This window comes from Oncorhynchus masou, chromosome 12 (genome assembly GCF_036934945.1).
Source record: "Oncorhynchus masou masou isolate Uvic2021 chromosome 12, UVic_Omas_1.1, whole genome shotgun sequence".
Classification (NCBI taxonomy): domain Eukaryota; kingdom Metazoa; phylum Chordata; class Actinopteri; order Salmoniformes; family Salmonidae; genus Oncorhynchus; species Oncorhynchus masou.
In genome coordinates this window covers 50,246,058-50,270,502 of record NC_088223.1, presented here as the reverse complement: position 1 = coordinate 50,270,502, position 24,445 = coordinate 50,246,058, and the positions used below count along the sequence as shown (strand labels likewise).

The following is a 24,445-nucleotide window of genomic DNA, read 5'->3' as shown; positions in this document are numbered from 1 at the left end:
GTGGCCACTCTCCTCTGTTTAACGGAGGCTCTGCCAAAGCTGACACTATTCTCATCCTCCTAGATCTATCCGCTGCCTTCAACACCATGACCAATCAGGTCCTCTACACCACCCTCTCAGGGCCGGGCGTCTCAGGCTCTGCCCCCTCCTGGTTTACATCCTACCTGGCAGGTCGCTCCTACCATGTCACTTGGCTCCGTCATATCCTCACATGGTCTCTTCCATCATTGCTGTGTGGATGACACTCAACTGCTTTTCTCTTTCCCCCTCCCTGACACCAAAGTGGCGACATGCATCTCTGCGTGCCTGGCAGACATCTCAGCCCACTGCTACAGGGGGTCAGTTCCCGCTCAGCCCAGTCATAGCTCTTCTATGCTCTTCTATGTCAGTCTACACACAATACCCCATAATGACAAATTTACATTTTTGCTAATTTATTCCAAATAAAAAACAGATACCTTATTTAAATAATTATTCTGACCCTTTACTATGAGACTCAAATTTGAGCTCAGGTGCATACTGTTTCCATTGATCATCCTTGAGATGTTTCTACAACCTGATTTGAGTCCACCTGTGGTAAATTTAATTGAATGGACATGATTTGGAACGGCACACACACCTGTCTATATAAGGTCTCACAGTTGACAGTGCAGGTCAGAGCCAACCAAGCCATGAAGTCGAAGGAATTGCCCATAGAGCTCCGAGACAGAATTGTGTCGGCACAGATCTGGGGAAGGATACCAAAACATTTCTGCAACATTGAATGTCCCCAAGAACACCAAGACTTTTCCTAGAGCTGGTTGCCCAGCCAAACTGAGTCATCAGGGGAGAAGGGCCTTGGTCAGGGAGGTGACCGAGAACCTGATGGTCACTCTGACAGAGCTCCAGAGTTTCTCTATGGCGATGGGAGAAACTTCCAGAAGGACAACCATCTCTGCAGCACTCCACCAATCAGGCCTTTATGGTAGAGTGGCCAGACGGAAGCCACTCCTCAGTAAAAGGCACATGACAGCCCACTTGGAGTTTGTCAAAAGGTACCTAAAGGACTCTCAGACAATGAGAAACAAGATTCTTTGGTCTGATGAAACCAAGATTGAACTCTTTGGCCTGAGTGGCTCCGGGACAAGTCTCTGAATGTCCTTGAGTGGCCTAGCCAGAGCCCGGACTTGAACCCGATCAAACGTCTCTGGCGAGACCTGAACATAGCTATGCAGCGACACTCCCCATCCAACCTGATAGAGAGGATTTTTTTGCTTTGTCATTATGGGGTATTGTGTGTAGATTGAGGGGGAAAAAGAACAATCCATTTTGTCACTCAAACATTTTCTTTCTTACAGATTTGTTTTGGTTGGTCCACTGATTACAGTCCCAAAATATGTTGTATGTCAGCAGTCAAGTTTTCAAGATGTAGGATTATCAAGATGCAAATTGTCACTTGCCACATCATGTTGATGCATTTTGACTAATGAGAAAATACCGAAATATATTTAAGTGGATTTTCCCTTAAATCTTTTTACTGTACAAGTCACTTCCTGGGCACCGTCAGCAACAAATGTTTGCTGAAACAAAATAAATTCTCCATATTGGCTAACTTAAACTGTGTAACTTAACATGAAACTGGGCTGTATATTTAAAGGTTTGGATTTAGTAAAACGTCAGTGTTCGATACATGACTTGCAAGGGGAACAGTTATAGACAAACGCGTATGACACTAATAAGACAGAGAAATGTGCGTTTAGGACTAGGACCTACAAAATCTTGAGTTTGGGTTTAGTCCCAAAAGAGCACTGTGGATATGCACTGATATGCTTTCTTGCACACCAGAATTCTTACTTTTCAGCCCAATACTATAGATAGCCCTTACATAACTAACTTGCCAACTTCTCTAACTCGTATGTGCTTGTTCCTGGTGGAGCTGCTCTCTCCGCTGAAGCACAGTGGTATGTGTTTGGGGCGAAGCTCCGTAATTAGACGGCAGTGGAGACCACCTCTGAGACTAGATCAACACTGCTCAAACACAGTTGACTTCAGATGAAGTCCCATCTCCTCTGCTCTGCAAATATTTCTCTGTTCCTCCCTCCACCTGCTCAGTAGACTGTTGTGTTGATTTAGTGGGTAAACATGGGTTTGGTAGGACATAAACCCACAGTCAATAAAAAAAGGAACAGAACTGGGGATCCATACTAAGGTTTGTAGGTTATTTTGGGATAATAGACTGTTATAATCGGTCCGAAAACAGACTGACAGTATGATGTTTTACAATTGTTACAAGGATTCACTTTGGAAAAGCACTGCTGTGCCTCAGGCCTAGCCATTTCTAACGGCAGTTGTCATTCTTAGCCACTCTAATCAAACATGTCAATAGGAATAATACGGTAGTATGTGTTTGCACAGGACCCATATCTATCAGATAAGCGTGTAGTTGGCCTATAGTGTTACCCCTTGCTGAGACACTTGCTCTGCTGTTAAGCTCTACAAGCCAGTGGCCTCTTTCTCCCAGAGGAAGAAACAGCAGAGTATTTGGAAACCAATTGATGTCATCAGCTGCAGCGTCCCAGTTGCAGCCAGTGTCCTCTCCGTGTCTCCTGGGATTTTCATACACCCTGAGCTCAATTAGATCAACAAACCCCCTGAGGCCCGGCAGGCTTAGGCATGACCAATTAGCTTCGCCAGCCATGTCAGAACTTCTTTGAACTGCACTGTCGGACCGCCTGTTGCATCGCCACTGATCGGGGGTGACGGTGCTGCAGTGGCAAAGCTTCCGCATTGTGACCTATTTTCAAACCTTGAGAGCTGGGAGGAAAAAAAAAGAAGAGCAGAGGATTTCAGCAGAAACCCTTGAGCTATAAAACTGTATCCGCTGGCCATGCCTCCAGATACCACTCAAGTTGTTAGCTGGTTGTCTAAGGGGTTTATATACAAGTTCACAATCTGACTTGAGTCATTATACGACACAGAACAGAAAGTACATATTCATTCAACGTTGAACGATGCACAGCCCCAGTATGTGTTAGTCACTCTCGCCTCTAACCAATAGCTTGTACTTACACCCGCTGACGGAGCTCTTGCGGCAGGAATCATTGGAGGCCGCTGAGGAGATTATAATAATGGCAGGAACGTGGTCAATGGAGTGGGCCCAACCTCTTGGGAACCACGTCTTCGATGTGTTTGATACTATTCCATTGAATCCATTCCAGACATTATTATGAGCCGCCCTCCCCTAGGCAGCCTCCACTGGCAGGTAGTATCAGGGAGTATACATGGAGTGTACCAAACATTAGGAACACCTTCCTAACATTGTGTTTTCCTCCAAACAGCCTCAATTCGTTGGGGCATGGACGAAAGTGTTCCACAGGGATGCTGGCCCATGTTGACTCCAATGCTTCCCACAGTTGTGTGAAGTTGGCTGGGTGTCCTTTGGGTGGTGGATCATCCTTGATTCACGCGGGAAACTGTTGAGTGTGGCAAACCCAGCGGCGTTGCAGTTCTTGACACAAACCGGTGCGTCTGCTGGCACCCACTACCATAATCCGTTCAAAGATACTTTGTCTTGCCCATTCACCCTCTGAATGGCACACATACCCGATCCATGTCAGAGTGGTCGGAATTGTCTGAAAGCTTCAAAATCCTCCATTAACCGGTCTCCTCCTCTTCACCAACACTGATTGAAGTGGATTTAACTATTGACCAATAATCGATCGTAGCTTTCATCTGGATTCAACTGGTCAGTCTATGTCATGGAAAGAGCAGGTGATCTTCTTGTTTTGTATACTCACTGTATTTTATCCATTTTAAATAAGGATCCGTTGGAAAAGGATGTGCTGTATGAATGTGCTCTGGTGTTGAGTTTGTCCTTGCTTCTTCACAGGTAAAGGCCCAGAGATGCTGATAGCAGGACAGAAGCTGAACGACAACGAGTGGCACTCAGTGAAGGTGGTGCGTCGCGGAAAGAACCTGCACCTCTCTGTGGACAACGTGACTGTGGAAGGTAAGACGGCATGGCAGAAGCAGAGTCAAACCATGAGATGAAGGGGAAACTGTGATCCTCATGATACGCTACATCTCTGCCCATCAACATGTATTTATTTCGCCCCAGGCCATATGACCGGTGCCCACACTCGCCTGGAGTTCCACAACATTGAGACAGGCATCATGACCGAGCGCCGTTTTATCTCCGTGGTGCCGTCTAACTTCATAGGGCACCTGCAGGCCCTCTCGTTCAATGGCGTCCCGTACCTGGACCAGTGTAAGAACGGAGACATCTCCTACTGCGAGCTCAACGCCCGCTTCGGCATGCACCGCATCGTGGCTGACCCTGTGACCTTCCACAGTCGGGCTAGCTGCCTGGCCTTCTCCACCCTGCAGGCCTACGCCTCCATGCACCTCTTCTTCCAGTTCAAGACCACCAGCCTCGACGGCCTGCTGCTCTTCAACTCTGGAGACGGCAGTGACTTCATCGTTGTGGAGCTGGTCAAAGGGTGAGTGGCGCGGTGGGGGTCAGGAAGGGGAGAAGCGCCACCTAGCTATTCAATGGGCTTAGGTAATTGGTCGGAAGGTTGTTGTATAATTTGTCTACATGCAGACCTCACTGGCAAAATGAGGATTTGGTCTCGATATAATTAACGTGTTCAACCTATTTTGCAACCTATTTTTCCAGGTACCGTAATCATGCAGTGAGTGTGGGATGAATTAATAATAACACAGCTGCCTAGTGCCTACCACTGTTCCTCTTTTCTCTAGCTCAACAAGTCCTTTTGTGTTACATGGAATAATTTTACTCTGTCAGCTGGAGGAATAGAAAGGGGAGGGTTTCAGAATGTTTTGTTCACTGGAAAGGATTTTGCTACAAGAGAAGGATAGAGTGAGAGAGCGAACAATAATGTCCACAGATGTTTAACCGCAGTCCAGCTTTGCCCAGAAATACTGTCACTCAGTAAGGAATTAGTCAGCAGGAGTTGTCCGTAACCGTGGAGCCTGCCAAGACTGTGTAAAGCTGTCACCAAGGTAAAGGGTGGCTACATTGAAGAATCTCACATCTAAAATATATTTTGATTTGTTTAAGCCTTTTTTGGTTACTATATGATTCCGTATGTGTTATTTCATAGTTTTGATATATTCACTATTATTCTACAATGTAGAAAATGGTAAAAATAAAGAAAAACCCTTGAATGAGTAGGTTTGTCCAAGCATTTCACTGGTAATGTGTGTGTATGTGTGTGTATATATATATATATATATATATATATATGATTTTATCATATATATATATATATATATATATATATATATATATGATTTTATCAGGAGTCATACTGAGACCAAGATCTCTTTTACAGATGAGCCCTGAATTCCATAAATGACATAGGTCATTCTGTAATTGACCTACTTCATGGTGTAATGCTGTGTTGTAGGTACATTCATTATGTGTTTGACCTGGGCAACGGGCCGTCTCTCATGAAGGGCAACTCTGAGAAGCCTCTCAACGACAACCAGTGGCACGACGTGGTGGTCTCCCGGGACAACAACAATGTGCACATCCTCAAAATCGACACCCGCACTGTCACCCAGCACTCCAACGGAGCCCGCAATCTGGATCTCAAAGGTATGGTATACGTATACACTACACCTCCTCAACTGAATAGCCCTGGCGTATACCAGGGCTATTCAACTATATTCTTACGGGGACCAAATTTGAAGAAAAGGTTATTTACAGGGCGGCCAGAAATGTCTATATGGGATTACTCTTCCTAAAACTGGTATAACCCCCCCCAATTATAGTCTTATAAAACACTTTTATTAAAAATACATGTTGCTAAAAGTTCATTTGAAGTGCTTTAAGATTAGCCTAATTCAGTGCATCGAATTGTTTAAATAATGGAACACATTTGTACATATAACACAGTTGACCTGCATCACATAAAGGACTTTCTACTCTCCTGTCCGTTTTACACACATAGCTGTGTCTTTTGTTTTAATTGACACATATCTCGGTTGACCACCATCATGTTACGTTCTATTTCTTTATCATTTTGTGATTTTCTCTGTCTTGTTTTGATATTTTTGTTTTACACATAGAAACCTTTTATGCATATCTCAGTTGACTAACTTTTTACGGAGAAGTCTCTCTCCCCCCGCTTCAGTAGAGAACTGCACCACCTCTGTGGGGAATTAAACTCATCAAATCTCAAAGCAAAGTTAGCCTTCATCTAAAAACTCACAAGTTATCTGTACTGATGATGACTGAATATAGTTGTACAGTGTAGGGAAATTGAGCGTTTTGTTTGGGCTTAAATCAAAGGCGAAAATAACACATTTATTTAAAAAATAAGTCAATTTTTAAATTGTGTAAATAACTGTTTCATCCCTCCCCTGTAGTCCCAAATGAAGTCCATTCAATTGATTGAAGATGTCACTAAGAACCAAACATCTGACACAAGCGTATTTCACTAGATATGTATTGGCTTTCTTGTGGCGGAGAAAAGCAACTATCTCCTCCCTAATCTTTCATGGGCTGCCCTCTTGAGAGCATTGTTACCCTTGCTTAGCCACCAAACATTATTATGTAAAAACTAGATCACGGTGCTAGCAGACTACGAAACAAGCGATGTTGCAGGCTAGATGTTGATTGGATCAAGTTTGATAGTCATAACTGTGTCTGTGGTGTTGTTGTTTTTTTAACTCGCTGCTGAGTTCAGCGTAAAGCACACTGTTGCAGTGGTTCCCTAACTGGGGGGGAGGGGGGGGGAGCAGAACTCAGTCCAGCTTTCAACTTGCTCTTGAATGTTGTAATAGTAGAATGCACAAGGTGCAATTTTGAAAATTGTGGGGTGCATCATCAGTTTTCCTCGTCATGTCAGTCATTGCACATCTTAGAGAACTATGTATAACTTGTCAGAAATGTCTAGATCAACTAGCCCATGTCAGCTAGCTTTTATTGCTAGTTTTTTTTGTTGCCCATAGATTTTGTTGTGATGTTTGAGTCACTCAAATATCGCATGAATAGACATTAGACATGGCAAAATGTATAGAATTGCACGAAATTCACTTTAAAACTGCAGAATGCTTTCTAGCACCCTGTAACAAAATGTGTAGAATTGCAGGAAATAAGCTTTAAGCACGCAACGTTTTCTCTCTCACATTTTGTAATGAACAGTGTTTGTGCCCATAGAAATAGACGTGGCACGGGATGTTCCCCAATGCTGGAAGGGGGGCCTGAGTGAAAAGGTTTGGGAAATTCTGCTCTGGTATATCAGGCAGTGGTGTAGTGATCTCATCTGTGATGAAAGAACCAATAAGCGGGCAGACAGGCCCTGTGCCCCCCATTAGCAGCTCTGAATCGCTGTAACTGGTATAAACGTAACCTTTATTTAACTAGGCAAGTCAGTTTTAAGAACAAATTCTCATTTACTCTCATGGCCTACTGGGGGAACTGGAAAACAGATTCTCCCGTTGGAGAATATTGAATGAGGGCCCTTTTTGGCACTAAACGTCAGATTTTAGCAGGAATGTTAAATTGATAAACGGCCTCGTAAGTGAACAGATTGGTAGACTCTCCTGCCCAGGAGAGGAACGCTTTGGGTGAGAGGAAAATGGAGTCTTTGTAGTGGAAAAACATTCTATTGGGCGGCTAAGTGAAATTAAATTGAAAGAGAGTTGATCAGAGTGTCAGCCGTGGACACAGCAGCGGGAGCAACTGCAGCGGGAGCAACTGCAGCGGGAGCAACTGCAGCGGGAGCAACAGCAGCGGGAGCAACAGCAGCGGGAGCAACTGCAGCGGGAGCAACTGCAGCGGGAGCAACAGCAGCGGGAGCAACAGCAGCGGGAGCAACAGCAGCGGGAGCAACAGCAGCGGGAGCAACAGCAGCGGGAGCAACAGCAGCGGGAGCAACTGCAGCGGGAGCAACAGCAGCGGGAGCAACAGCAGCGGGAGCACGTCCGCTGACCTTGAAAGAACCACCTCTGCGTCGGCAAACATTGACTCACCGGCCCTCGTCATTAAACGGATCAAGTATTCCATTGTATCAAAGATATGCCTTTAGTTACATATGTATCATAGGAGGTATTAAGGGGACATACAGCCATGTTGTTGTAGCCTTGAGCCACCTCTGAGCCAGGCTGTTAAGTAGTTGTTATTCATTAAAGGTCTTTTCGCCTCCATCATTTATCTACCTGCACCAGGCAGCCTGCATGACCTTCATGTTGCCAATCAAGTGCACACAGTCCTATTTACCCAATTATCAAGCCATCCTGGGGTATGGGCCCATGAAATTTCACCATTCTCTGTGATCCAGATCACTGGCCTTGCTTGGTACTTGAGGCAGGAACAGTAGTGTGTGAGCTCTTATGGTCTGTACATAGGGAACCATTGGGTGACCTTAATGCCTGAGAGTGCCCTTCCTATGGGTATTTACAGATGTTGCTGACCAGTTAGCATTCCTGTTAGTGCTTTCTTTCACCGCAACAACACTGCAGATTTGGGTGAGCTCACTGGTCATGATAACAACACCCATCCGTAGCACGCGCTCCAGCAGGTATATCTCACCTGTCTAGAAGAAAAAGAAACGCACAGCTATTTAGGCGAGGTGCTGGCTAGCGGAGTAGAAAACGTGAAAATAAAATAGAGCCGCACACTCTAGGAGCTCAGATGCAAAAATGTAATTACCAACGTTTCAACAGCCAAGCTGTCTTCATCAGGGTTTAATCACAAACACTGCGGGATGACTCGTTTATGGAGTGTCAAAATCAAATCAAAATCAAATCAAATTTATTTATATAGCCCTTCGTACATCAGCTGATATCTCAAAGTGCTGTACAGAAACCCAGCCTAAAACCCCAAACAGCAAGCAATGCACGGTGTAGAAGCACGGTCAAAAGACACAGGTGTCTGTAATCATGGCCAAGAGTGGCCTAATATCATTGGTTAATTATCAAATATTAAAATGTCATACAAAGAACAGAATACAAACAACAAATGGATAGCATACGATCATAAATGAATTTGACTACACAAGCTTACAAACAATTACAATGGCAAATTCACAATAATCACAAGAATGGCTTCAGATCAAAGTCTACGTTGAGACCGAAGGGCGCAAGGGTCTTTAAGTTAAAGATCCAGGCAGCCTCTCGTTTTAACAATAAATTATCAAGGTCACCCCCTCTCCTAGGGAGGGTGACATGTTCGATGCCAATATAACGCAGAGACGAAATTGAGTGGCCTGCCTCCAAGAAGTGGGCCGCAACTGGGTAAGTAAAGTTTTTATACCTAATGGTGCTACGATGCTCTGAGATACGTACTTTTAATTCGCGCTTTGTTTTACCTGCATAATTTCTACCACAAGGACAATAAGGATAAGATTAGCTTACCAGTTAGCATACCTGTTAGTGCTTTCTTTCACCGCAACAACACTGCAGATTTGGGTGAGCTGACTGGTCACGATAACAACACCCACCCGTAGCACGCGCTCCAGCAGGTATATCTCACTGGTCACCCCCAAAGCCAAAACCTCCTTTGGCCGCCATTCCTTCCAGTTCTCTGCCGCCAATGACTGGAACGAATTGCAAAAATCGCTGAAGCTGGAGACTTATATTTCCCTCACTAACTTTAAACATCAGCTAACCGATCGCTGCAGCTGTACACAGCCCATCTGTAAATAGCCCATCCAATCTACCTACCTCATCCCCATATTGTTTTTATTTACTTTTCTGCTCTTTTGCACACCAGTATTTCTACTTGCACATCATCATCTGCACATCTATCACTCCAGTGTTAATTTGCTAAATTGTAATTACATGCTACTATTGACTTACCTCCTCACGCCATTTGCACACACTGTATATAGACGTTATTTTTTTCTTCCTATTGTGTTATTGACTGTAAGCTTGTTTACTCCACATGTAACTCTGTGTTGTTTGTGTTGCACTGCTTTGCTTTATCTTGGCCAGGTCGCAGTTGTAAATGAGAACTTATTCTCATCTGGCCAACCTGGTTAAATAAAGATGAAATAAAAACTAAAAAGATCAGGATGTGGCCGTTTGAAGGTCAGGAAAAGCTTCAGTATGTCAAGGAGAAAGGGGCATACCTGTTTCCAACGCAATAGAACTTCTCTGCTACCTGTATGTTCAACAAAGGGCATTTAAAAACCATGAAACAGTTTTATTGTGAGAGTGCCCGAGTCTCTACGGGTATTCATCTCCTTGAGAAGAAAAAAGAGCCAGTCAATGTATCGAAAGAGCGGCTTTCCGAGTAATTGCTCAAGCAATTATAGGTGTTATATATGACACCTGTTGGGATCTGAAGTGTGGACGGAGTACTGCAGTCAGGAAACGCTTTTGGTTGCTGCACTTAGTTACTCGGGAGTATTCTCTGTAGAAATAAACTTGTGGTATGAACACAAAAGTATGTTTGTTTTGAAAGGGAAGACATGGTCAGTGGAACAGTCTGTACCTCAGAGGGGATTTTGTTTTACTTTCCTGCTTGACTTGAAGTGGTGTTAGGTTGCCGGGACCCAAACAAATTGATGCCGTCTACTCATGCTCTTGAGAATTTCATTCCAAAAAGTTTGATAAATTGACATGTTGTTGTTACCATGCACAGTACTGCTGAGCGATTAACGGACATTTCGGATCATTTGGGTTTTTTAAACAACTAATTGACCGACATTGGTTCAATTATTTGAATTTCATTATATTTGTTTTTTTTTCTGTGAGCTCGAAGTGCAGTTTCTGTAGAGATACATCAGATCAAGCCTGAACTGTGTGATGTAGTAGGGAGTTGTATTTTCCAACATGCCAATATTCTACACAGTTTGGCTCAGAAAACATTGTAATAAACTACAATGACGAGCGTCCATTGTGCTCCCGAATTAATCTTGTCCGGTCTGTGTACAACCTCTCCCGATGTCTTCACTGACATTTTCAACCTCTCCCTGTCTGAGTCTGTAATACCAACGTGTTTCAAGCAGACCACCATAGACCCTGTGCTCAAGAACACTAAGGTAACCTGCCTAAATGACTACCAACTCGTATCACTCACGTCTGTAGCCATGAAATGCTTTGAAAGGCTGGTCATGGCTCTCATCAACACCATTTTCCCAGAAACCCTAGACCCACTCCAATTTGCATACTGCACCAATAGATCCACAGATGATGCAATCTCTATTGCACTCCACACTGCCCTTTCACACCTGGACAAAAGGAACAACTATGTGAGAATGCTGTTCATTGACTACAGCTCAGCGTTCAACACCATAGTGCCCTCAAAGTTCATCAATAAGCTAAGGACCCTGGGACTAAACACCACCCTCTGCAACTGGATCCTGGACTTCCTGACTGGCCGCCCCCAGGTGGTAAGGGTAGGTAACAACACAACTGCCACGCTGATCCTCAACACGGGGGCCCCTCGGGTGTGTACGGCCCAGTACATCACCAGGGCCAAGCTTCCTGCCATCCAGAACCTCTATACCAGGCGGTGTCAGAGGAAGGTCCTAAAAAGTGTCAAAGACTCCAGCCGCCCTAGTCATAGACTGTTCTCTCTGCTACCGCACGGCAAGCGCCAAGTCTATGTCCAAGAGGCTCCAACTCTACCCCCATAAGACTCCTGAACAGCTAATCAAATGGCTACCTAGACTATTTGCATTGCCAGCAGTTGCTTCAGGAGTTTGAAATTACATGATCTAAGTGATTGATAGTTGGTATTTAGCAGTCGTAAAAGTATGCCTTATTTACTTTGAAGAACTACTATAATAGTGATTTTGTCAGACAGCATAGGCAGAGGCTCTGTAAAGATGAAAAGATGGCTTGGACTGAGATAATAAAACCATCAAATGAAACAAATATTGTATTAAAGCAAAGTAATGTGAATAAATGATGGTTATAAGTGATGAGCAGTAATGGACAGTCACTACCACCATGGGACTTTATTCATTGGTTTATTCTGTGTTACAGAATTCAACCCACATAGTGCATTTATTGTCATAAAAATATATATAATACATTGAAAACTGTGATTATTTTTTCATAATTGAGCCAAAACTGAACCGATCTCAAAAGGCACTAATCGCTCAGCACTAACGCACAGTACTAGACAACAAGTTTTGGACAAATCCTAAGCGCAACAACTGTGTACCAATTGTGTTCATTTCAGTCGTAGACTCAAACTAATATTATTCATCAATCTTGTTATTGTACACGTTCACCATTAATTTATTTTGCTCAATCTTCATCTCAATCTTCATAGTATATTGCTTGCCACCTTTTATATTTTATATCATCTGATGGTAGTTTTTACTCTCATTTTGTTCCTCAGAACATCAAAGATGAATTTGAAGTTTCTCCTCTCCTTATCCCAAGGGTACGCAGGCTGAACTTCGTGTGTAAATCAGTATGAGCCATATAAACCAGAATATGAAATCATACTATTACTGTGCTGTGTACATTAAAGAGCAACTGAAGGCAAAAAAAACAAACAATGTATCTGGTTGAAAACGGCTTTATGTGGCATTGATATTAGTCAAACAGTTATTTCAGTGCCAAAATTGACACACACAAAAAAAAGTGTGGTAAGTAGGATAATTCTGTATATTCCAAAACTGAGTTTTGTGAGATTTGTGTAACTGAGGTCGTCATGACTTCCCATGTTGGCCGGGTTTGGATTACAATCCTGCCTAATTGCCCACTAATACGAGATGGTAACACCCAGGGAGAATTGTCAAGAATTGGAGAATCCCCTGCGGTGATTGCACTCTATCCAATTGCAGCAGCACCTACAGTGAGACAGACCTGCCCATTGCGCAGCACCTCAGACTCGTTTACGTAAGACAACACGTCATCAATGTTATGTTGAAAGAACACATTTTATTTGCACTTGATGGAGTGTTCACTCTCTCTTATGTTTCATATTAGTGATCACAACCGAGTCTGCCACTGTTTTGGGCTAAATGAGAATAGAGACTTAGTTGCATCCCATCTCAATTTTCTACATTTAGAAACCCATTTGCAATGCGTTTTGTTTCCCGCCGTGACCATGTTCTGTAACACGATTCACTATAAAACCCTGCCTGGTAATGGATAGTTAGAATGTTGTAAAAAAAACTAAAACTAAACGGCACCGAAGCACACGCATCGCCAATCACCAGTGAATTGATAAGCTGATTTAGCTAACGTGGCCTGGCTACTCAATGTGCCTGCTACCTACTACAGCTTGCTGCTGATGAAGTTGGAGACAGGTTCTCAGAAATCAGTCCTGGGTGCAGCCATTAGCAATTGGGGTTAAGTGTCTTGCTCAAGGGCACAGCAACAGTGTGTTCATCTTGTTGCTCTGGGATTCAAACCAGTTACTAGCCCAACGCTCTAACCTCGAGGCTACCTGTCACCCACACATAATACACCCACATCAAACCACACCCCAACGACCCAAATCTTGTGTTTCTTAATGAGTACCAGAAAGAAAGAAAGAAAGAAGCGGATTCGGTGTGTTCAGTCCCCCTTGTAACAGGGTACTGTTTAAAGCTAGAATCATGAATTGCTACATACATTTTTTTTACTGAGAAATAAATGATATTGACTCTTCATTTTGAAGTCCCAGCAGGTTTTAAATGATTGTGAGCAAGTTTGGTAATATCCTTGAGTTAACAGCCATGTGACATTTCAAATACACAGATTGTCCCAGCTCCTTCTGCTGATAAACAGCACAGAGGAATTCTCAGACATCTACCTAAGATGTTCCCCAACACTGCAATTCAACAGCCAAACGATGAATGATTACTGTGGCTGGGAGGGTTCCTATGCAAGTAAACAGTCTCTTGAAAGGGGCATAAATCTGATGAAGACAAGACAGATCATCATTGGTTTCAATGATTTAGAGTCCACCTGCATCTGACGCATCGTGTCACCAAATGGCTTCTCTGAGGTTATAAATCCTGAGCAGATCTGTCTGATTTGAATGTTAACTAGCAAGTTATTGGAGGCCTATGATTGCAGAACATTTATCAAATGCAAAACTTAGGGTATCAGATCTGTTCGTAGCTGCCTTAACATTGAGTGGCGCTAGTTGATAACTTCCCACTCAACGCTATTGTATCTTAGCAATGACTACCTGGAGGTGTTTCTGCTTTGACTACTGAGAATGATCGTTATCTTCCAGGAGAACATGCTCTGATTGATTGATGCTGTGTGTATTTTCCAGGGGAGCTGTATGTTGGTGGTGTGGGGAAGAGCATGTACAGCAGCCTGCCCAAGCTGGTTGCATCCCGGGATGGGTACCAGGGCTGCCTGGCCTCTGTGGACCTGAATGGGAGACTCCCTGACATGATGGCAGATGCCCTCCACAGGGTGGGCCAGGTGGAGCGCGGCTGTGGAGGTACGTCAGACAGGGGCACAGCCATGGGGTCATGGGGCACTCTGAGGAACAGGTCAACTGTGGATCCATCTTATGGTTCACTGCATGAGCATACTTCCCCCCCCCCTCCCCACCCCAGGCCTGAGCACAACCTGTACAGAAGACTCCTGCCATAACCAGGGGTGTGTCTCCAGCAGTGGGAGGGCTTCTCTTGTGACTGCACCATGACCACCTACAGAGGAGCATTCTGCAGTGACCGTGAGTACTATTTCTTTTCATCTCACTAGTGCAGTTCCCAGCTCTTCTTAATTAGGCGTTTCCTTTGTCCTTTCCTTGTGACGTCACCTCGACATCGTTGGAAAACGGCACAGAGTACAAGGTAAGGAGAGAAGGTGACGTCCCAAAGGAAAAGGTTGAAGAGAACAGCAGTTGAATTTATTTTTATTTTTTTACGCGACTGACACGAAGCAAGAATGAAGTTGCATTTCTGAGGATTTATTAATACCAAATCTATTACAACCTCGGTAATAGCAATCCTTGAAGGCACATTGGGAATTAAATATATTCAGCAAAGTTTATGTGCATTATAGTCAACTGTCGTGTCAAATGATTATTGGCACAATGCATTATGTGGCTCCAGCTGCGAAAGCACCTCCATCAAAAGATGTGCGTGCATCCGCTGCAAAATGGAATCGGTACGGACGTATCATGCATCCTAATCTCGGCAACCCAGAACCAAATCTTGCGTGTCTAGTTGTCACAAGAGACTGTGCATCCTTACTGTGTTCATCAGCAAATTGTGTCCGTCCTTCATGGCTGCCAGTCCGAATATCCTGGCATATCCAAAGGCAGTGAAGAAGGAAGAAAGGAAAAAGAATTCCAGATCCAATCCGTCTCTGCTGATCATTATGCCTGGGTCAGACTGACACCCGTTGACCTTCCTGTGAGGAGGCTTCTCTAATGCACTTCGTCAAAGCCTCTAGGCTGAGGAGTTAATGCCTCTGCATCACATTGAGTCCATCATCCATTATTAGTCATTGTTATTGACTTGTAGGACCTATATATGCACATACTAAAAGACTGATTATTAGTTCCTCCCTTCTAATAGATTAAGGTTTTCCCCGAACTTGTCTGATTCTACGGTAGTATATGCAAATACAAACATACCCATGCTCTGGGGGAGGGGGGCAGGGGGGCTTTTTTGTTTTCCTATTTTACTGGGAAATAATGTGTTATCAACCCACTATCATAAATGATCGTGAAATAGACACATTTTTTTTGTGTCTACCACATGATTTTGTATAAAGAGCATTTCACTCACAGTTAAAGGCAGTAGGTTACTTAAGACAGAAACGATAGGAGGGAGGTTGGTCGGGGAGGAGGGTTAGGCATATAACGTGAAGGCCTAGCAGCCCAACTGTTGTGTGTTTGAATCATATGATGGACAACTTTTTGCATGTTAGCTAATTAGCAACTTTGCAACTACACTGAACTTAAATATAAACGTATAGTGTTGGTCTCATGTTTTAAGAGCTGAAATAAAAGATCACCCAAAAATTTAATACGCACAAAAACCTTATTTCTCTCAAATGTTGTGCACAAATTTGTTTACATCCCTGTTAGTGATCATTTCTCCTATTGCCAAGATAATCCATCCACCTGACAGGTGTGGCATATCAAGAAGCTGATTACACAGCATGATCATTACACAGGTGCACCTGGTGCTGTGGACAATAAAAGGCCACTCTAAAATGGGCGGTTTTGTCACAACACAATGCCACAGATGTCTCAAGTTTGAGGGAGCGTGCAATTGACATGCTGACTGCAGGAATGTTCACCAAAGCTGTTGCCACTGGGCACATGCATTATGAAGGAAATGGTTTAGTGGACACAAACAAGTTTTATTATCTCATGCACAAGTACAGTGAAATACTTCACTTGCAAGCACTACCCAACAGCGCAGTAATCAATATCAAAGTAGTATAACTAACTAATACTTTTTTTACATAAGAAATGAGAGGAAGCTTTGTATTTTTTAGGTATCCCCATTAGCTACTGTTTGGCTACTCTTCCTGGGGTCCAAAGACATTAAGGCACTTACATTACACATAAAACAAAGGATAAAACAGCACATCAAATAACATTATTATACCATTACATATCTACAATACAAAATGCATAATACCGCCATACAATATATTTCAATGTACAGTACGTGTGTGTAGAGTGCATGTGTTAGTGCATGTGTGTGTGTGTGTGTGTGTTCACAGTCCCTGTAGTTCCATAATGTTTTTTATCTATTTTTAAAATGTGATTCTACTGCTTGTATCAGTTACCTGATGCGCCTCCCATAGTCTGTTCTGGACAGGGGGATTGTGAAGGGACCTTTGGTGGTATGTCTTGTGGGGTATGCATGGGGGTCTGAGCTGTGTGCTTGTAGTTTAAACAGACAGCTTGGTGCATTCAGCTTGTCAACACTTCTTACAAAACAAGTAGTGATGAAGTCAATCTCTCCTACTATTTGAGCAATGAGAGATTGACATGCATATCATTAATGTTAGCTCCTCGTGTACATTTAAGGGCCAACCATGCTGCCCTGTCCTGAGCTGTTAGGTTCTAATTCTCAGAGTAAAAAACAGACACTATGAAAGCGTAACCAAGTTTAATTCTTCCCAGAGGATCAATAAATCTGCATTAGACAAATCATGTTTCCACCAACATAAGTATATATACTCCAATTTAGATGCACTCCTCCTTCTCTCCAACCCTTACATCTTTTATGGTTCGACAGGAAGACGATGTGATGGGGTAATAAACCGTTCCTTCTCCCTTAACGTGACCTGACCTCAACCCCCTTGATGCCTATTCCAAAGGTCTCCCCCTTATCAATGCCTGCCACATGTGATCTCTTCCCTGCCCACACGGCTGTCATGGTGCCTGGTACCAGACTGTGTCTCTTCCCCTCCAAGAGGATCCCTCACATAGGATCCCTGATGGCTAACAATAACATATCTTGACATAATGTAAACGTTACACATTATCATCTCTCCCTCAGTGACATGAGTGAGTATATTTCATATTTTCAGAACCCAACAGAGCCAATTGCAATTTTCCTAAGTCCCTCTTTGTAGCTGTAACGGTTTTCTTCTGGTGAAAGAGAAGCGGACCAAAATGCAGCGTGGTTAGTTTTGTACATCTTTCATAAAGATGAAAATACAACAATCTACAAAACAAGAAATGTGAAAAAAAAAACGAAACAGTCCTATCTGGTGCCACAAAGACAGGAACAATCACCCACAAGAGACCTAAACAATATGGCTGCCTAAATATGGTTCCCAATCAGAGACAACGATAAACACCTGCCTCTGATTGAGAACCACTCTAGGCAACCACAGACTTACCTAGAGTACTACTCTAACCACAATCCCATAACTACACACAACCCCAGACAAAACAAACCACATAAATCCCCATGTCACACCCTGGCCTAACCAAAATAATAACGAAAACACAGAAATACTAAAGCCAGGGCGTGACAGTAGCACCTGACTATACGACTGAACAGTAGTTCAGGTTCAACGTAACTAGGGCCTGTAGGACTTGCCTTGTTTATAGTGTTAAGAAGGCAGAACAGCGCTTTATTTTGGACAGACTTCTCCCCATCTTAGCTACTATTGTATGAATATGTTTTGACCATGACAGTTTACAATCCAGGGTTACTCTGAGCAGTTTAGTCACCTCAAGATACTCAATTTCCACATTATTCATTACAATATTTAGTTTAAGTTTAGGGTTTAGTAAATGATTTGTCCCAAATACAATGCTTTTATTTTTTTTAATATTTAGGACTAACTTATTCCTTGCCACCCTTTCTGAAACTAACTGCAGCACTTTGTTAAATGTTTGTCATTTCAGTCACTGTAGTAGCTAACGTGTATAGTTTTGAGTCATCCGCATACATGGCTTTACACAAAGCCAGTGGCTTGTGGTTAGTAAAAATGGAAAAAAAGTAATGGGGCCTAAACAGCTACTCTGGGGAATTCCTGATTCTACCTGGATTATGTTGGAAAGGCTTCCATTAAAGAACACCCTCTATGTTCTGTTAGACAGGTAACTCTTTATCCACAAAATAGCAGGGGGTGTAAAGCCATAACACACATGTTTTTTCCAGCAGCAGACTATGATTGATAATATGAAAAGCCGCACTGAAGTCTAACAAAACAGCCCCACAATCTTTTAATCATCAGTTTCTCTCAGCCAATTATAAATAATTTGTGTAAGTGCTGTGCTTGTTGAATGCCCTTCCCTATAAGCATGCTGAAAGTCTGTTGTCAGTTTGTTTACTGTAACATAGCATTGTATCTGGTTAAACACATGTTTTTCCAAAAATTTACTAAGGGTTGGTAACAGGCTGATTGGTCAGCAGCAATTTGAGTCAGTAAAGGGGTCTATTCTATTCTTAGGCAGCGGAATGACTTTTGCTTCCATCCAGGCCTGAGGGCACACACTTTATTTATCGGCTTAAATTGAACATGTGGCAATATTGTCTGCGATTATCCTCAGTAATTTTCCATCCAAGTTGTCAGACTACCGGTGGCTTGTCATTGTTGATTGACAACAATCATTTTTTCACCTCTTGCACAGTCACTTAACAGAATTCAAAATTACAATGCTTGTCTTTCATAATTTGGTCAGATATACTTGGATGTGTAGTGTCAGTGTTTGTTGCTGGCATGTCATGCCTAAGTTTGCCAATCTTGCCAATTAAAAAATAATTAAAGTAGTTGGCAATATCAATGAGTTTTGTGATGAATGAGCTATCTGATTCAAATTTGATTTATCTGGCCCAAAATTTAAGTTGTGCCAAAACCTTTTACTATCATTCTTTATATCATTTATCTTTGTTTCATAGTATAGTTTCTTCTTCTTTTTATTCAGTTTAGTCACATGATTTCTCAATTTGCAGTATGTTTGCCAATCGGTTGTGCTGCCAGACTAATTTGCCATACCTTTTGCCTCATCCCTCTCAATCATGCCATTTTTCAATTCCTCATCAATCAAAGGGGATTTACCAGTTTTTAAAGTCCTTTTCTTAATGGGTGCATGCTTATTAGTAAGTGGAATAAGCAATTTCATAAATGTGGTAAGTGCAACGTCTGGTTGCTCCTCATTACACACCACAATCACCAACCAACATCAACATTAGAATCACTGCAAAACTTCTTGTATGACCTCTTATACACTATGTTGGGCCCAGCCTTTGGAACTTTGGTTTTCCTAGATATGGCTACTATATTGTGATCACTACATCCTATGGATTGGATATTGCTTTAAAGCACATTTCTGCAGCATTAGTAAAGATGTGATCAATACATGTTGATTATTGAATTACTGTGCTGTTTGTAACTACACTGGTAGGTTGACTGATATCCTGAACCAGGTTACAGGCACTGGTTACAGTTTGAAGCTGTTTATTGAGTGGGCAGCTTGATGAAAGCCAGCCAATACTGAAATCACCCAGAAAAGATATCTGTGTCTTACTAGACCGGCTCCGACACTCGTCGTATGTGGCAGGGCTTGCAAACTATTACAGACTACAAAGGGAAGCATAGTCGAGAGCTGCCCTGTGACACGAGCCTATCAGATGAGGTAAATAGCTTCTATGCTCGCTTCGAGGCAAGTAACAATGGAACATGCACTCGAGCATCAGACGTTCCAAACGACTGTATGATCACGGTCTCTGCAGTCAATGTGAGTAAGGCCAGACGGATTACCAGGACGTGTACTCCGAGCATGCGCTGGCCAACTGGAAAGTGTCACTGGGCAACCTCTCCCTGTCTGAGTCTGTAATACCAACATGTTTCAAGCAAACTACCATAATCCCTGTGCCCAAGAACACTAAGGTAACCTTCCTAAATGACTACCGACCCATAGCACTCACGTCTGTAGCCATGAAATGCTTTGAAAGGCTAGTCATGGCTCACATCAATACCATTTTCCCAGAAACCCTAGACCCACACCAATTTGCATACTGCACCAACAGATCCACAGATAATGAACTCCACACTGCCCTTTCACACCTGGACAAAAGTAACACCTATGTGAGAATGCTGTTCATTGACTATAGCTCAGCGTAGTCACCTTAGAGCCCTCAAAGCTCGACACTAAGCTAAGGACCCTGGGATTAAGACTTCTTGATCGTACCCATACCGGATCCGGTATTGTGAATACAGCCTCAGGCTCATTACCATAACGCAACGTTAACGATTCATGAAAATCGAAAATGAAATGAAATAAATGTGCTAGCTCTCAAGCTTAGCCTTTTCTTAACAACACTGTCATCTCAGATGTTCAAAATATGCTTTTGAACCATAGCAAAACAAGCATTTGTGTAAGAGTATTGATAGCTAGCGTAGCATTTAGCGGGCAACATTTTCACAAAAAACAGAAAAGCATTCAAATAAAATCATTTACCTTTGAAGAACTTCGGATGTTTTCAATGAGGAGACTCTCAGTTACATAGCAAATGTTCAGTTTTTCCTGAAAGATTCTTTGTGTAGGAGAAATCGCTCTGTTTTGTACATCACGTTTGGGTACCAAAAAAAAACGAAAATTCAGTCATCAAAACGGCAAACCTGACCGTGTGGTGCAAGGACAATAACCTCTCCCTCAACGTGAACAAGACAGAGGAGATGATCGTGAACTACAGGAAAAGGAGGACTGAGCACGCCCCCATTCTCATCATCGGGGCTGTATTGGAGCAGGTTGAGATCTTCATGTTCCTTGGCGTCCACATTACCAACAAACTAACATGGTCCAAGCACGCCAAGACAATCGTGAAGAGGACACGACAAAACCTATTCCCCCCACAGGAGATTGAAAAGATTTTGCATGGGTCCTCAGATCTTCAAAAGGTTTTTCAGCTGCACAATCGAGAGCATCCTGACGGGTTGCATCACTGCCTGGTATGGCAACTGCTCGGCTTCCGACCGCAAGGCACTGCAGAGGGTAGTACGTACAGCCCAGTACATCACCGGGGCCAAGCTTCCTGCCAACCAGGACCTCTATACCAGGCAGTGTCAGAGGAAGTCCCTAAAAATGATCAAAGACTCCAGCCACCCTAGTCATAGACTGTTCTCTCTGCTACCGCACGGCAAGCAGTACCGGAGCTCCAAGTCTAGGTCCAAGAGGTTTCTAAACAGCTTCTACCCCCAAGTCATAAGACTCCTGAACAGCTAATCAAATGGCTACCCAGACTATTTGCATTGCCCCCCCTCCCCCCTCGCTGCTGCTACTCTCTGTTATCAATCAATCAAATTTTATTTATATAGCCCTTCGTACATCAGCTGATATCTCAAAGTGCTATACAGAAACCCAGCCTAAAACCCCAAACAGCAAGCAATGCAGGTGTAGAAGCACGGTGGTTAGGAAAAACTCCCTAGAAAGGCCAAAACCTAGGAAGAAACCTAGAGGAACCAGGCTATGTGGGGTGGCCAGTCCTCTTCTGGCTGTGCCGGGTAGAGATTATAACAGAACATGGCCAAGATGTTCAAATGTTCATAAATGACCAGCATGGTCGAATAATAATAAGGCAGAACAGTTGAAACTGGAGCAGCAGCACGGCCAGGTGGACTGGGGACAGCAAGGAGTCATCATGTCAGGTAGTCCTGGGGCATGGTCCTAGGGCTCAGGTCCTCCGAGAGAGAGAAAGAAAGAGAATTAGAGAGAGCATATGTGGGGTGGCCAGTCCTCTTCCGGCTATGCCGGGTGGAGATTATAACAGAACATGGCCAAGATGTTCAAATGTTCATAAATGACCAGCATGGTTGAATAATAATAAAGCAGAACAGTTGAAACTGGAGCAGCAGCACGGCCAGGTGGACTGGGGACAGCAAGGAGTCATCATATCAGGTAGTCCGAGAGAGAGAAGGAGAGAATTAGAGAACGCACACTTAGATTCACACAGGACACCGAATTGGACAGCAGACTTTGAAAAATTATTATCTATGCATAGACACTTTAATAACTCTACCTACATGTACATAATTACCTCAATTACCTCGAGAACAGTCGAGGTTATTGTGGTAATTATGTAATTAATAAGATTGACACATTGACTCTGTATCGGTACCCCCCTGTATACAGCCCCGCTACTGTTATGTTATTTACTGCTGCTCTTTAATTATTTATTATCCTTGTCTCTTGTTTTAGGGGGATTTTTTTAAGACTTAAGATTGTTGGTTAAGGGCTTGTAAGTCAGCATTTCACTGTAAGGTCTACACCTGTTGTATCACATTGTATTGATATCACATACTTTTTCAAGCATTTCACACATGTTATCCAGATACTGACTGTTAGCAGTTGGTGGTCTATAGCAGCTTCCCACAATAATGGGCTTTAGGTGAGGTAGATGAACCTGTAGCCATATTACTTCAACAGTATTTAACATAAGATCCTCTCTAAGCTTTACAGAAATGTGGTTCTAAATATAAAACAAGCTTTGTTTCCAGAAGGTATCAAAATGGTCAATAAATGTTAAACCCACAGTGCTGCAATAATCTCGTAGCCAGTTATGGAGGGATAAAAGTCTGCTGAAATGTTCAATGCCACGATTTAGGGAGGGCAGAGGGCCAGATATTATGGTGCGTTTGTTGGTGTCAAGCAGTGATGCAATAAGTACTTTAAAATCCATCTTCAGCTGTTCTGAGCTGCCCTTCATAATGTCATTGAATCCCACATGAACTATGATAGACTAAATTTCCTGATACTGGTTTAAAATATTTGGGAGCAGCTTATTTATGTCCTTTACTTGTGCTCCGGGGTAGCACAACATTTTTGCTCCAGGGACTGAGACATTTCTCACCATTGAACTGCCCAATACAACGTACGGGGAAGGGAACCTCGCCCACTAGAAGCAGGATAGCGTACGCCCGTTACTCCCGGCGATAGGCCCAGACCTCTCACAGCAGGCAATGCCCCCATCTGAGCCAAAGAGAGGAAAAGGAGCCGAAATCATCCACGAAGCCGCTGCAGACAAAGACCCTCCCAGCGATGAAGGCGCAGATAGATCAGGCACCAGTGCAGCGAAGCTATTCCTTATGTCAACCTGCTCCAAACCTCTCGCGGTCATTCCCATTCCCATTTCCATGACTTGTGACATGGGACCAGTGCTGATTGGAACAATCTTATTGCTGTTCTCTGTCTACTTCATGACAAGATGGAGAAAGAGAAGAAGATGGAGACGACTTCCTTGGCAGCAAGTTCCAGGTAGCACAGGCCATTCGGAGAGGGACTGATGACAAGGCGGGGAAACATCCATCAGGGCCGAGCGGCATCCAGGCACAGGGCTTGAGGGCTCCAGGCACAGGGCTTGAGGGCTCCAGGCACAGGGCTTGAGGGCTCCAGGCACAGGGCTTGAGTATTTCTATTTATTGATATTTTATTTAACCTTTATTTAACTAGGCAAGCCCATTAAGAATAAATTCTTATTTACAATGATGGCCAAACACTTTCCTAACCCAGAGTACGCCGGGCCAATTGTGCGCTGCCCTATGGGACTCCCAATCAAGGCCGGTTGTGACACACTCTGGGATTGAACCAGGGTCTGTAGTGACGCCTCTAGCACTGCAGTGCCATAGACCGCTGCGCAACTCAGGGGGGACTCTGGGAAAGTTCCCGAATTTGAGAAAGTTCCAATTTGCATTTTCCCCATAAATTCGCATAGAATTGAGATTTTGCTTGCTAAGCATAGCCACCTCATTCCTGTAATCCTCCACTAGCAAACAATTCAATTGCCGTATTGGAAATCCGGATTGTCAATATTGTCTCGGACAAAAGTATAATAAACAGCATCTACAGCGCTAGAAACGTTGGTTAGCTATTTCAGGCAAAGTGGGCTCCATTGCATCCTAGCTTGCAAGCTGGTAGCAGGTGTTGACACAAATACTTTTTTAACAATAAAACAAACCACAGGGTCAGTGCCAGTACCAAATGTACAATGTGCAGATTTGTTGAGGTAGATATGTACATGTAGGCAGTGATTAGAAGAAAGTGATTGGTAGCAGGATAAATAATAATAATAGTAAACATTAAGGCAGCAGCATAACT

The 24,445-nt window shown here is 43.2% G+C and overlaps 1 pseudogene; it reads left to right on the top strand.

Annotated features, from left to right (window-relative positions):
- Positions 1-24,445, top strand: part of LOC135550299 (neurexin-2-like) — a 249,410-nt pseudogene that overhangs the window by 79,708 nt on the left and 145,257 nt on the right.